Here is an 11,823-nt window from a genome sequence, read left to right on the forward strand (position 1 = left end):
CAAAAGCCACCTTGTGATCCACTCAGCCTTACCCCTGCAAGCTACTGCCATTACTTCTCCCTACAGGTGCCTGTTCTTGCTATCCAAGGAGACAAAAGAAAGCTTTACACATAAAAAAAGGTTAGGCTTTGCCTTAGGGAAGACTCCAGTTGGGAGTCTACAGAGCATGTGCAGCACATAGCAAGGTAGCTGACATGGGGAAGAGAATTACCCCAGACAACACTCAGCTTTGCAGCCCCCTCCAAGAGGCAACCAGGTCACCAACACACTGTAAGGTAGCTAAAAAAGAGTTGAGTTTAAACAAAACTATTATACAAACATGCACATGCAATAGCACACAGACTTTCATAGTCCCTCATCTCATTCAGGGAAAATGCACAGCAACTCAAGAGGCCTATTCTAAACTGAGTAATTTGCAGGTGGTTATGTGTAGGTCTACATAAGGAAACTGCAATACAGAATAACTCAAAAATTATGGCAGGATTCCTGGGTGTATCAAAGAGTCATGACTAAGCCACAGCAATTATGCAATTAAGTACAGCATTTATTTTATTTGTATGCTTGAGAAATTAATATTGGCATGGCTAAGGAAAAGCAGTATAATTCTAACAATCACAATAACCTATATATTGTGGACAAGTGCTGCAAATTAGCCCTCAAAGTCATCAGTCTTCAAGACCTGATCAGCCTGTAACAAATACTCCAATACTCTCCAAACTCTAATAAGTTGGTTTTTTTGTTTTTTGTTTTTTGTTTTTTTGTTTTTTTGTTTTTTTTTTTTTTTTTTTTTTTGTGGTTGCTTTTTTTCCCCTCCATTTGAATTAGCATTACAGGAAGACAAAACTATAGGGAATAAGACTCCAATTATATATGGCAGAAAAAAATACAGACCTTTAATTTATCACGCAGCTCTATGGTACAGAAACAGCATGTATAAAAAGGAACCAAAGTAGTAAAGTAGACTCCATTACTTACCTTACCTCGTTGTTTCAAAGATGTATTTAGAGAATCATCCCCACCATGGGAGCCCTTCTGAAGCCTTGACATGGTAACAAAATAAAACTGACAGTTGCTATAGACTGACAGTGAGGAGCTCCCCTAGAAAACTTCCTTTATAAACCTCACCATGGGTGTAGCTAAATGGCTAGCTCCACCCTTCATCCCACCCAGAAATTTGGATAGCCTATAAAAAAACTTTTCAAGCAACATGATCATTAATTTTGACAACTTATCATATACTTTGTTTACTAGGAAAAAAATTGCAGGGAACTTGTTGATAGATTTACAAGTCAGTGGAAAAAACATAGATAAAGAAAATACACCTTTTCTCTAATATTTGCATCTCCTACAACAGAAACATTTAGCAGGTGAACTTGCTTGTTTGTTTTCTTTTTAAGAGTGCTGCTATAGTAAAATACTTTTAGTATTATTTACATTAGTGATGCATTATATTGAAAACTAAACACATCCATGAATTTGCAACAATCAGTCCTCACATCACCACAGTATAGCAAGAGCCTCCACCACCACCAAAGGCTCCTGTTTTCATAACTTACATCATGAAAGTGATGTAAGATCAAAGCCATCTGCAAGCCTCATTGAATCATACATGTGCCCTGGCTATGAGGGAAACACCACCACTAAAAACTACTTTCTGTTCCTTTGTCGTGTAAGTACATCTTTTAAAAAGTCAACTTTCTGTTTTCTCAAGGTCTAAATCCAAGGGATGGGGAGATGACTGTGATGATACCACTGAGTCAGTATTGCTTGGACAGTTATATATTGCTTTGGTGTGTAATATAAACAGATTAAGATGCCTGCAATTCTGTTTCTTTCTCAAGCTTTTGTACTATCTCAACTGATAGTTTCTGTATTCATAAACTCAAGTATAAGGAACTATAAATGCAGAGTGCTTTATTTGTTTTTTCACTGAATACTTGAGGTTATCCTGACACTCCTGCAAGAACTTGGGTGTGAAATCAGAGTTTCTTGAGCTGTTTGGCAGGAATCCAACTATGCTTCTATCATCTGGGTTGGCTTTCAAGGGAGTGATTAGGAGATTATGTTCTTGTTAACAAGATCTGTGCAAGTAATAGCTATTATGCCCAACATTTCCTGTATTTAAGTTTAAGTGGATGTTCCATCTTGATATGAAGAGATGAGATACTTACTTGAGAATTAGTAACTTTGGCCAAATCTTAACTTTAATAGGATTGTAAGAAGAACATGCATCCCTTCTGACAAAACCAGCCCATGTTTGTCTGTAAATGTTAACTGGTCTTTAGATTATGTGTCCATATGAAATTTCTACAATGATATTAAAGCTGTGCTTAATACTGTCTGTGTTTCTCTTGCCCTTCCTGCCAAATGTCAGATTTTGTCAGGAGAAAAAAAAAAAAAAAAAAAAACTTATTGCAACAATAAATTTTGCCTAATAAACTACAGCAGTCACCTTTCTTTGCTGTTGTACTTCTACTTCGAGATCTACATTTAAAGGACAGATGCCTACATCTCTGTCTGTGGCTGAAAGTCTGCAATCTGGTGTTCTGCCATAGGTGAATAAAAAAAATCGGCAATACTCCAATGGCAGTAAGACCATTTCACCTTTTAGAGAAAGTCTGATGATTCTGGGAGTAAAAGACATCATCCTGAGGAGCTCACAAACTAAACCATGCAAGAGTGGGGGAAAAAAAGAAAACAAAAGTCAGTTTTACCTAAATACACAGTTGTGAGAGATATATGAGAGTTCATTTTCTTTCCTACCGCTATGAGGTTCTCTAGCAGACTTGCCTTCTGTGAGAAGGCTTCTTCTCCATCCACTTCAATTATTGACAAAACAAGTTAAGTCATACTTGGCTGAATTCTCACTTATTTTGAATTGATGTTCCCCATGTAGAGGGTGGGTGCGGGGAAATCCAGCGGTGCAGGTGAACGTTGGAGCAATATCCCAGGAGATGGGCAAAGCCAGTAAGCAGGGTACAAGGACTAGCGCGTTGTGCTCAATGCAGCTAATTGCATACTGACACACACAATAGGCTAGGACTTAAAACTGAGCTCTGTTTAGAAATTTGGGGCTGTGAAGACACCAGAAGCTTTTTAACTTCTAAGTGATCTGCTGTTTTAGCTGGTAGAAACTACAGTCTAATACTAAAACATGAAATAGTGGAACTGAGTATGGTCTGATCTGCAGCAGCTAGCAACTAAATCAAGAGCGAAAGTGCTCAGTGCCTGAGGTTCATTCCTAGTAGTCTCTGAATATGGGGAAAAAAATGTATTTGCTGAGTATCACCAATGCCTCTTACAATGGTAGGGGTACACCTGCACTCTCTACTACATCTAATTTATTATCACCCTAATGTAAGAGCGATCACACTTTTGGTGATCATAACCACAGGCAATTGCTAAAGCTCAGTTGGCTGGACCATACTTTAGCAGCTGAAATGAGAAGTAGTTACAAAGCTACAAGCAAGACTCCTCAGGCTAATCCTCACTGAGGAGGCGCTTCAGTAAAACCCAACACTAACAAAGTCACCTTGCTTTTGCCAGCTATTACCACGCAAAGGCAAGGCTTAAAAACACATTTGCTTTTCTGAGCAAGGAAGGCTCCAAGAAATCTGCTCTTAGTAAGGCATCAGTGTTTAAAGCACAGAATTAGTCTAGCTACTGGCACCTAAAGTTCAGGGAAATAGCTTGGTTTGATACCGAGTTCAGGAGCCAAAAATGCTCCTGAAGTTGATTCTCCCTCTTCTTGGTAAAGGATGGCATTTTCAGGCTTCACTGCATGGATAGAGTAAGGCTAAACTGAAAAGCTCCTTTGTGTCCTTTCCCGGTGCCTTTCCTCTCCTGCTGAACACATGGTTGGCCTGGAGAACAAGTGTTCGCTGTCAAGCAGCGAGCAACATCCACAGACTGCGGCCAAGACTCTCTGCCTGGTGGAGGAGAGGTTTAAACAGTCAGTTTAAAAGCATCAGGGCAAGTCGTAAGCAGGAACCCACACGAGGAAGGTACAAATTAGAGATGAAAAGAAGCTGCTCGTCCCCTGAGCTAAGGTGGAGGTAAGGAAGGAAAAAATAAGCAGACAAAATTACTGACAATAGGAAGTGGTTTAGTCAGGAAGTAGCTAAGAGGAAGAGAAACAGATAAAGAATGTGAAAGCTTTCATAAGAGGGCTTGTATGACAAAGAAGAGAGTACGGAAAGAGGATGCCGAAGAGGCACGAGTAAACGGCTGCAGGGTTCCTTCAAGGCAAAAAAACCCAGGAATGGCTCAAACCTTTTGTTTTCTCAACAATTTTTTTCATCATCTGGAATTATTTAATCTGCACTTCAAAAGCCTTCCAAGAGGCTGTGAACCTAGAACTACTATTCAGAACTTCGGCAAATGCAGTTTTTCTTCTGACATTCCCCAGACCTTTTCAGTGGCACTTTGCAATCTTTGCTTCCACTACAGAAATGCATATTCCTACCAAATTTCCTGTGACTTGCTAATGAGGCCTAAAGATCTTCACAAGCAATTGCCAGCATCCACAGTCTCTTGTATCTCTAAACTTAGTGCTTGTTTTGTAAGTATTTCTCATGATTATGGTTGACAATGAAGGGAAGGAGAGTTAAGGGTATGAAGTGGAATAGGACTGACTATAAAAAAATATTGCAGTGAATATTGATCATTTGATTTGAAAAAAAAAAAAAAGATGTAAAAGCTATGATAAAGAATAAATGAAATTCCTTGAGGCTTAGTCTATATGTTTCAAGCACTTCATTTCTGTAAGGTTTTTTACTATCTGATTGTTTGGGAATAACTGGTATTGTGCAGCTTTATAACAGACCTGCAGCCTAATCTGTTGCTGTGAAATGCAGCTGCATCAGTAGGATATGATGCACAAGGACTCCATAGCTGCCCAGACATGGAGCACCAGGGGAACCCCTGTGCACATAATGCTGTATGGAGTATCAGATCTCCGATGGTGCAGTCTAGTAGTCAGAGTTTAAGCAGTAACCCTGATAAGATAGGAGCTCTCCACTCCTTCTGTGATTATCTTCATTACAAATGTCACCTCTTCTCCTTTTGTCTGTATACTTCTATCAATATGTACACCTTCTATTAATACTAATGGTGTGTGCATACCATTTTCCAATGCAATATTTCCAATTTTATTAAGCAAAGCAGGCAGCATTTGCAGATATTCAGAAATGTATTTAACTGGCTATCAAAATCCACAAGACCAAAGCACTGCCAAACAATATTCACATTTGAAGATAGTCTTGAAGGACAACATGTTCTTAACTAATATCAGAGATGAAGAATTCAAGAATCTGGTGGAAATCAGGAGAGGTATTCATCTATTGCCTCAGCCAGTATTGTCTCTTAGTTTGGATCTTTGCCTCTGATGTGCAAATTTTCTTGGATCGAGAATCATGAGTTTTTCAAGGGAAGCGGCATTCTCAGAGAAGAGATGAGTCATGACATCCAAGGTTACTTTCAAATGCCATATTGCAATGGAAGCTTCAGGAATGAGCTTAGTCACAGCACTTCTATTTAGGCTGAAAGTTCATACTGTAAAGCCAAGAAAAATATATTGTTTTCCTTTGAGAAAACTTGACACCCTTTACTCTTTCAGTGCAATTCAAACTGTCTGAAGACTGTTAATACTATAGTCAATGTAGTATTAATTGGGAAATAAAATAATTACTAAATCAAAGTATGTTTTAATAACATTCCTTTGGAAGGAGTAGCCTGAGAAGATACTTAGCCATTTCACATTCAATGTTGCACAGCCAAACTATGCAGTGAAATCAGAGACAGATTTTTCCCATATTGACTTTAACAATTCTATCAAATCTACAAAGAGATTTACTAGATTAGAACAGCTTAAGTGTCTAAAGCTTATTTCTGATAACCTGCACATTATATCCTTCCTCCTTTTTCATCTGTCAAACCTATGCAAGCTTTGTATTTTCTGGCAAATTATTATCTTTATGTGGTCTTAGTTTGGCATTGGTAATTAAATCCACCTGAAAGCTTGTCATTTATGTGTATAATACACTACTGAGTGTTAGTGCCCTTCTAATTTTATCCCTTAATGGAAAAAGAAGTCACTGAAAAATTTGACTAAGTTATGTACTCATTGTCTGAAATTGTCCTGTTGAAGAAATACTATTGACTTCTTCCTATAGAGTAGAAATTTATATGGTCAGCCATTCTCAAAAGTGACTGGGAGATCAGGCTCTTAAGCATTAAGACATTAAGCATTAAAACACTTCCTAAACTTTAAAAAGGACAAATTTGAAATCTAGGGTCATTTAGGGTCACTGGAGGGGAATGGGATGAATGTAAGCCACCCTCACACAAAACCTGGGAGATTCTGGGACTGATGAGGTGATCAGTCAAAGCTCTTCCGCAAACTTTGCCATGTTTTCATTTTCTCTATCACCCCTTCCCCTCTTCTTCAGCACCATCAGGCACCTTTACCACATCACTGTGGAGTAATGGTCCCTCTGCAGAGCAGGCTGATCAAATTTGAGTTTGCTTGCCCCACTTGAAACCCTATTCTTGCTCTGCTCTGGGACTTACCAGACTGCAGGGTTGCTTTCCTTTGGCCTTTCTCATATGCTTCTTAGACATGGTCACAGTAAAAATAGAGGATGGCAGCCAGCTAGTGCTGGGCAGCCCCCCAGAAACCCACCCCTTAACTGTACCCGTCTTGTGACGGTGCTCAGGGATTGCAGTTCAGCTCACAGGGGACTGATGCAATTAAAGCAGCCCTGCCCTCGTAGTCTGCTGCTTCTTTAAATACTCATATGACAAATGCTTGTCTTGACAGCTTTCCTAGGGCATTCTTGTTATGGTGTGGATCCTTTCCCTGCAGTTCGAGTTTTGTGTTCTCCTCTCCTCTCCTTAGTCCCCCTGCCAGTCCCCTTTTCCTCACCTGACTCTCCCAAAGGCAGATAAATCACTGCTTTTTCATTACAGCCTGTGAAGAGTCTTTCAGTTCCCTTGAAAACAGTATCTTGTTTGAGGTATCTTCACTTCCCACCCACCTTTCCTACAGACAGGCAAACCCCACAGTTTCTCCTTAGAAAACACCCATTGCTCTGTCAAAATTCAGTCATTAAGTCCACTTTTCCTGGAGCCCAACATAGTAGGGACTGTCAGCAGGGAGGCTCCAGCAGGACCCTGTGATGATAAGGATGCTTCAGCTGTATGCGGGGTCCCCAAATGACCCCACCTTTTCAAGGGCAAGAAGTCAAACCTGCAAGGTTTCTTGCAACAGAAGCTGCAATAAATTCACATAGGCAGCTGTAACTATCCCCAAATGAGGTAGACAAAAACACTGAGAGTGTGTGTGTATATCCATCTATATGCATATATATATATATATATATATATACACATATATACATGGGTGTATATCCATATATATAGATATATATGGGGATATACACACACACATGTATATATCCATACACATATATAAAAAGCACTGGGAGGTTCAGGATCATGGGTAAGCCTCACCCAACCACTGCATGTGCCATCACGCATGCAGTGGTTGGACCTTGGGTCATCAGTGACTCAGAGCAATGCTATCAACACGCTCACCAGCACCAGGGGAAGATCTGCATTTTTCTTTCCACGTCTCATGCAACACTGGCCCAGCCCAATTCTTTCCGAGGCAAGAGCTTACAGTTTTAACATGATATAGTACCACTTTCCAGATGTGCCTAAGGGAAAAAATGCATTCCACTCACCTAATTGTGTTAGTCTAATGTTTTCCCCTCTTCTGAAATTAGGCTATCTATTTTACATTGACTGTGCTAAGTTTTCAGTGTTTCAAGATTTAGAAGAAAAATGGCTGGGATAAAGATTGTTTTAAAATAAATGAGAATTATATGTTTTAGCAAAAGTTATGGCAATTTTGAAGGCCCTAAAAAAAATATAAGAAAGATTAACCATGGAGAAATTCTAGTGATCATCAGCTTATGGGCTTTTTTGGAGGGGTTTTGTTTGATTTGTAAGTGACTGCTCCAAATATTTCACTGGTATTTGGAGGAATAGTCAAGAAATAACACAGAAAAAATATCTGGACAATATTTCAAATTAGCCAGAAGAGGAAATGATAAATAACTGAGACTGATTGGAGTTGTAATAGCTGAAAGGAAAAAAAATCTGACTGAGAATTGTGTGGTTAGATAGAGGACTTAGATTTAAAATATCAGACAACCAAGACTTTACCATGACATGACAGAAACGTAGGGCTGAAACACCTAATCTAGCCCCGCACTACCAGTTAGGATTGCCAATGCCTAGGATATTTTCAGCATAGTTTGGAGAACCAGTAATAAAGACTCTGTCCTTTTGAGCAACCTGGTTTTGCTGCCTTGGCAGACAGGAAATTTCTCCTGATTGAGGAGTAAAAGCCACAGCACAAGAGTCCCTGTTCCCTATCTGTGGGAGAGAGACTCTACAAAAGACTTAACCTTGAGCAGCAAATACATGATAAGGGGCCAATTGCCAAAATATTTAAATAAGTAAAAGACATCTCAACCAGCAGACCATATTCTGCATCTGATATAATTTGCTCAGGCAGTTGGCCAACTTACACCATATTACCATGGCACACCCCACAAAGTGAGGTCACAGAAAAACAGTCACATTTTTCTGTCTTTGAAACATATCCAAAGGCGTAGGTATCTCATAAATAGACACCAAACCCACAAGATGTTAATTGCCCTGTATGCTGCAGTCCTTGACTCCCTCCACCCCTCTTACTAAACCGATCGTTTTCTCCTTGTTGAGCTAAAGTAGCTAATGGATTCTGTATGCTGAATTTGAGGCAGATTGAAAGGAACCACACTTGCCCTCAATACACGTCAAATTTATAAACTCCTAGTTATTTCTGAAGTTCTTCGTTGCATTTCCATAGATTATATAGCATCTTAGTCAGCTATCTCTACCAGGTACTTCACCATCCCAGTAGAAATATATTAAATATTGTATGTTTTAGGAAGATACAGAGCTTTCTGCAATTCAAACACTGCACAAGATGCAGCCTGGGCACGTTAGGTGGTCGTAACCTGCACTTCTCCTCTCCCTCAATCACTTTGGGGACGATTTTCACCTAAGGGCTGTACTAATAAGCAGTCATTGAATCTCAGCAGTGGTTGTGGACAGTCCTCTGTGAGATGACCAAGACACTTTTCCGCTCTCTTTAGATGAAGACCCACTGAACATGTGTGGTCGTGTGACCTAAGCAAGGATTAAAGGAGGAGTCCCTGTGTCTCCGGAAAAGTGGTGGAGCGAGCACGAGAGAATCCAGCCCACGACCTGGGCAGCTGGCATGGCAACGCACACAGCTGCTCATTCATACCACTGCTGAATAAGAAATGGCTCAAGACGCCTGTGTAGAAAAGTACCAAATATTTCAAAACAAAAGAAAATCCAAGAAACTAATGATTCTTTTAAACACTTCCTGTTCAATAGCTAAAGGCAGATGCTATTGCGCTTCACTGAAAAAGTCAGAACCCTGACTAAAACAGATTACCCTGCGACAGTTTGGTATAGACGTTATTAAACAGTTCGCTTTACTTCAAAAGATAGGATTTTGTAAAAGAACATGTGAGTCTTACAAAATAAGCCATTTTAGCTGTATGATGAAACACTTTGTTCTGCTATTCAGTTTGTGAAATATCATCTCAGTATTTATTTCTCTTAAAACACAGCAAAACTGCACCAGAATTTCTTTTTAAAAAGTCTTCACTCTATTTACTCCTTTGGATTTCTCACAACTTTAAGTTATGAGCTTATACTGTTAGCCACCTTTCATGTGCTACATAGTTTAGAGCCAGAGATAAAAAATAAATATCCCTTTGGGAAGCAAGTAAAGTACGAAAAGGACTATAACTCATTCACCATAGAAAGCACCAGAGGGCTGTTTGTTCGACTTGTCAGACGACACCATTTGAATGAAAAACATGATGGTGATTTATTATTTTTTTTAAACCGACCTCACATGCATCACTGTTCTGCATAACGCTTGCAGCTTCAGCAGGCGTTAACATCTCTGCGTACTGCTGCATCCTTCTTTGCAGCGGTTGCTACGCTCGGTCAGGGGATGCAGCATGCTGATTCATCAGGCTTTTAGGTGTATTCTCCGGAATGCGATTTATTCATCACCGAGCTTTCCTGCTACACAGCACACTGAACGAAAGCTCCCTTCACCCCTCCGTTACCCAAAGGGCACAAGCTGCCTCGGACACTTCCAACACAGTCGCAACATGCAAACTGAAAGGTCCTGCCGCATGTTGAACGCATGCAGCAAAGCGCCTTCCCACTTCTAGCAAAACTCATGACAGAAACAGCCAACAACTTGCCCGTCTCCCGACTGTTTAGTTCTCAAAAACAAACAAACACGTATCGCAGCCCTTAAGCCCCCCAAACACGTAACTGATCCCAGATGCAAGTACTCATGCAAGCGTTTCCCAGTGCTCCTGGCTAACTACCGCGGGACGGGGCTCGGGTCAAGCGGTTCTCCGCGCTGGCCTGTCGCCTGCCCCTGCAAAGAACTGCCCTTTCCTCTTCCCGCCTGTGGCCAGATGACAGCAGCCGCCTCACCCCCCCGCTCAGCCCCGTCGGAGCCGCAGGTGACGCCGGCGACACCGGAGGTTTCTGGAGTCCCGTCCGCGCCCGCCCGCCGCGGCTGCGGCAGCGCCCGGAGGGACGCGGGGCCCGGGGCAGCCCGGCCCGCGGCGGGCGGCTCCGCCGACGGCGCTACCGGGCACCGCCGCGCCCGCCCCGCCAAGGCTGTGCCGCCCGGTGCCAGCGTGGCACGGCCCGGCCCGGCCCGGCCCGGCCCGGCCCGGCACGGCACGGCACGGCACGGCACGGCACGGCACGGCACGGCACAGGCCGCCCCGCGGGCGGGCGCTCGCCTCACCCACCTGCTCGCCGCTGCCGCCGCTTTTCCTTTCTCCCGCCCGCCGCTGGCAGCGCGGCTTTGTCAGCCCGCCCCGACGCCGCCGCCGCCGCCGCCGCCGCCCGCCCCGCCGCCGCCGCTCCGCCCCGCCGCCGCCACGTGAACCGCGCCGGCACCGCGGGGCCCCGCCGCCGCCGGCGCTGGGGGCGCGGCCCGGCCCGGCCCGGCCCGGCGCTGCTGCTGCAAGCCGCAAAGGAGGAGCCCCGAGGCCACCGCCGCGGCCGCAGCCCCGCGGCTGCCCCGGCTGCGGGCTCCGTGCGGAGGGAAGCGGCCGCCCGCGCCGCTCCTGCTGCGCCGGGCCCGCGGCCGCGCTCCCCGCGCGCCTGCGCCCGCCCGCTTTTTGCCCCGGTGCGGGGCGCAGGATCAGCCAAACGAGCGGCTGTTTTCCATCAAACTCGTACAAAATTGTCCACCACCTTTTTCTTGTTTTTTTTTTTTTTTTTTCCTTCATTTTTTTTCCCACTTTTTTCCCCCCTCATCCTCTTCAAAATCAGCCCACCTGCTCCCGGAAAGTGAGATTGCCTGAGGAAGCTGTCAGGGCCCTGTCTGCAGAGACTCAGTGCTCCGCAGATGGACTGTTAGTCAAGTTCTGCCCACGTGTGCTCTAGTAGTTTATCCCACGTTTGCTCTAGTAGTTTATGTTTCTAAGCTCTGTGTTGTGTAACTGTAAATGCTGGGGACAGGCAATCTTTATGTAGGATGTTTTTCCTATTTTTGTGAAGAGCTTGGGGAAAAAGAGAAACTGCAGATCATTCTCTCCCCTTCTAATACAACCTAGTGTTAGATTAGAACAAGTTTAAATGAAGAAATAATTAAATATAGAGGGGAAAAAAGCCTTCCAGGCTATGAAATAA

The 11,823-nt window shown here is 43.1% G+C and overlaps 1 protein-coding gene across 1 annotated transcript in view; it reads right to left on the reverse strand.

Annotated features, from left to right (window-relative positions):
- Positions 1 to 11,002, reverse strand: part of MAPRE2 (microtubule associated protein RP/EB family member 2) — a 105,886-nt gene extending 94,884 nt beyond the window's left edge. The window contains exon 1 of the mRNA XM_062570391.1: positions 10,935 to 11,002. The gene's annotated coding sequence lies outside the window, so the exon portion shown is untranslated. The remainder of the gene's footprint in view (positions 1 to 10,934) is intronic.
- Positions 11,003 to 11,823: the final 821 nt, after the last annotated feature.

Source organism: Rhea pennata, chromosome 2 (genome assembly GCF_028389875.1).
Source record: "Rhea pennata isolate bPtePen1 chromosome 2, bPtePen1.pri, whole genome shotgun sequence".
NCBI lineage: Eukaryota > Metazoa > Chordata > Aves > Rheiformes > Rheidae > Rhea > Rhea pennata.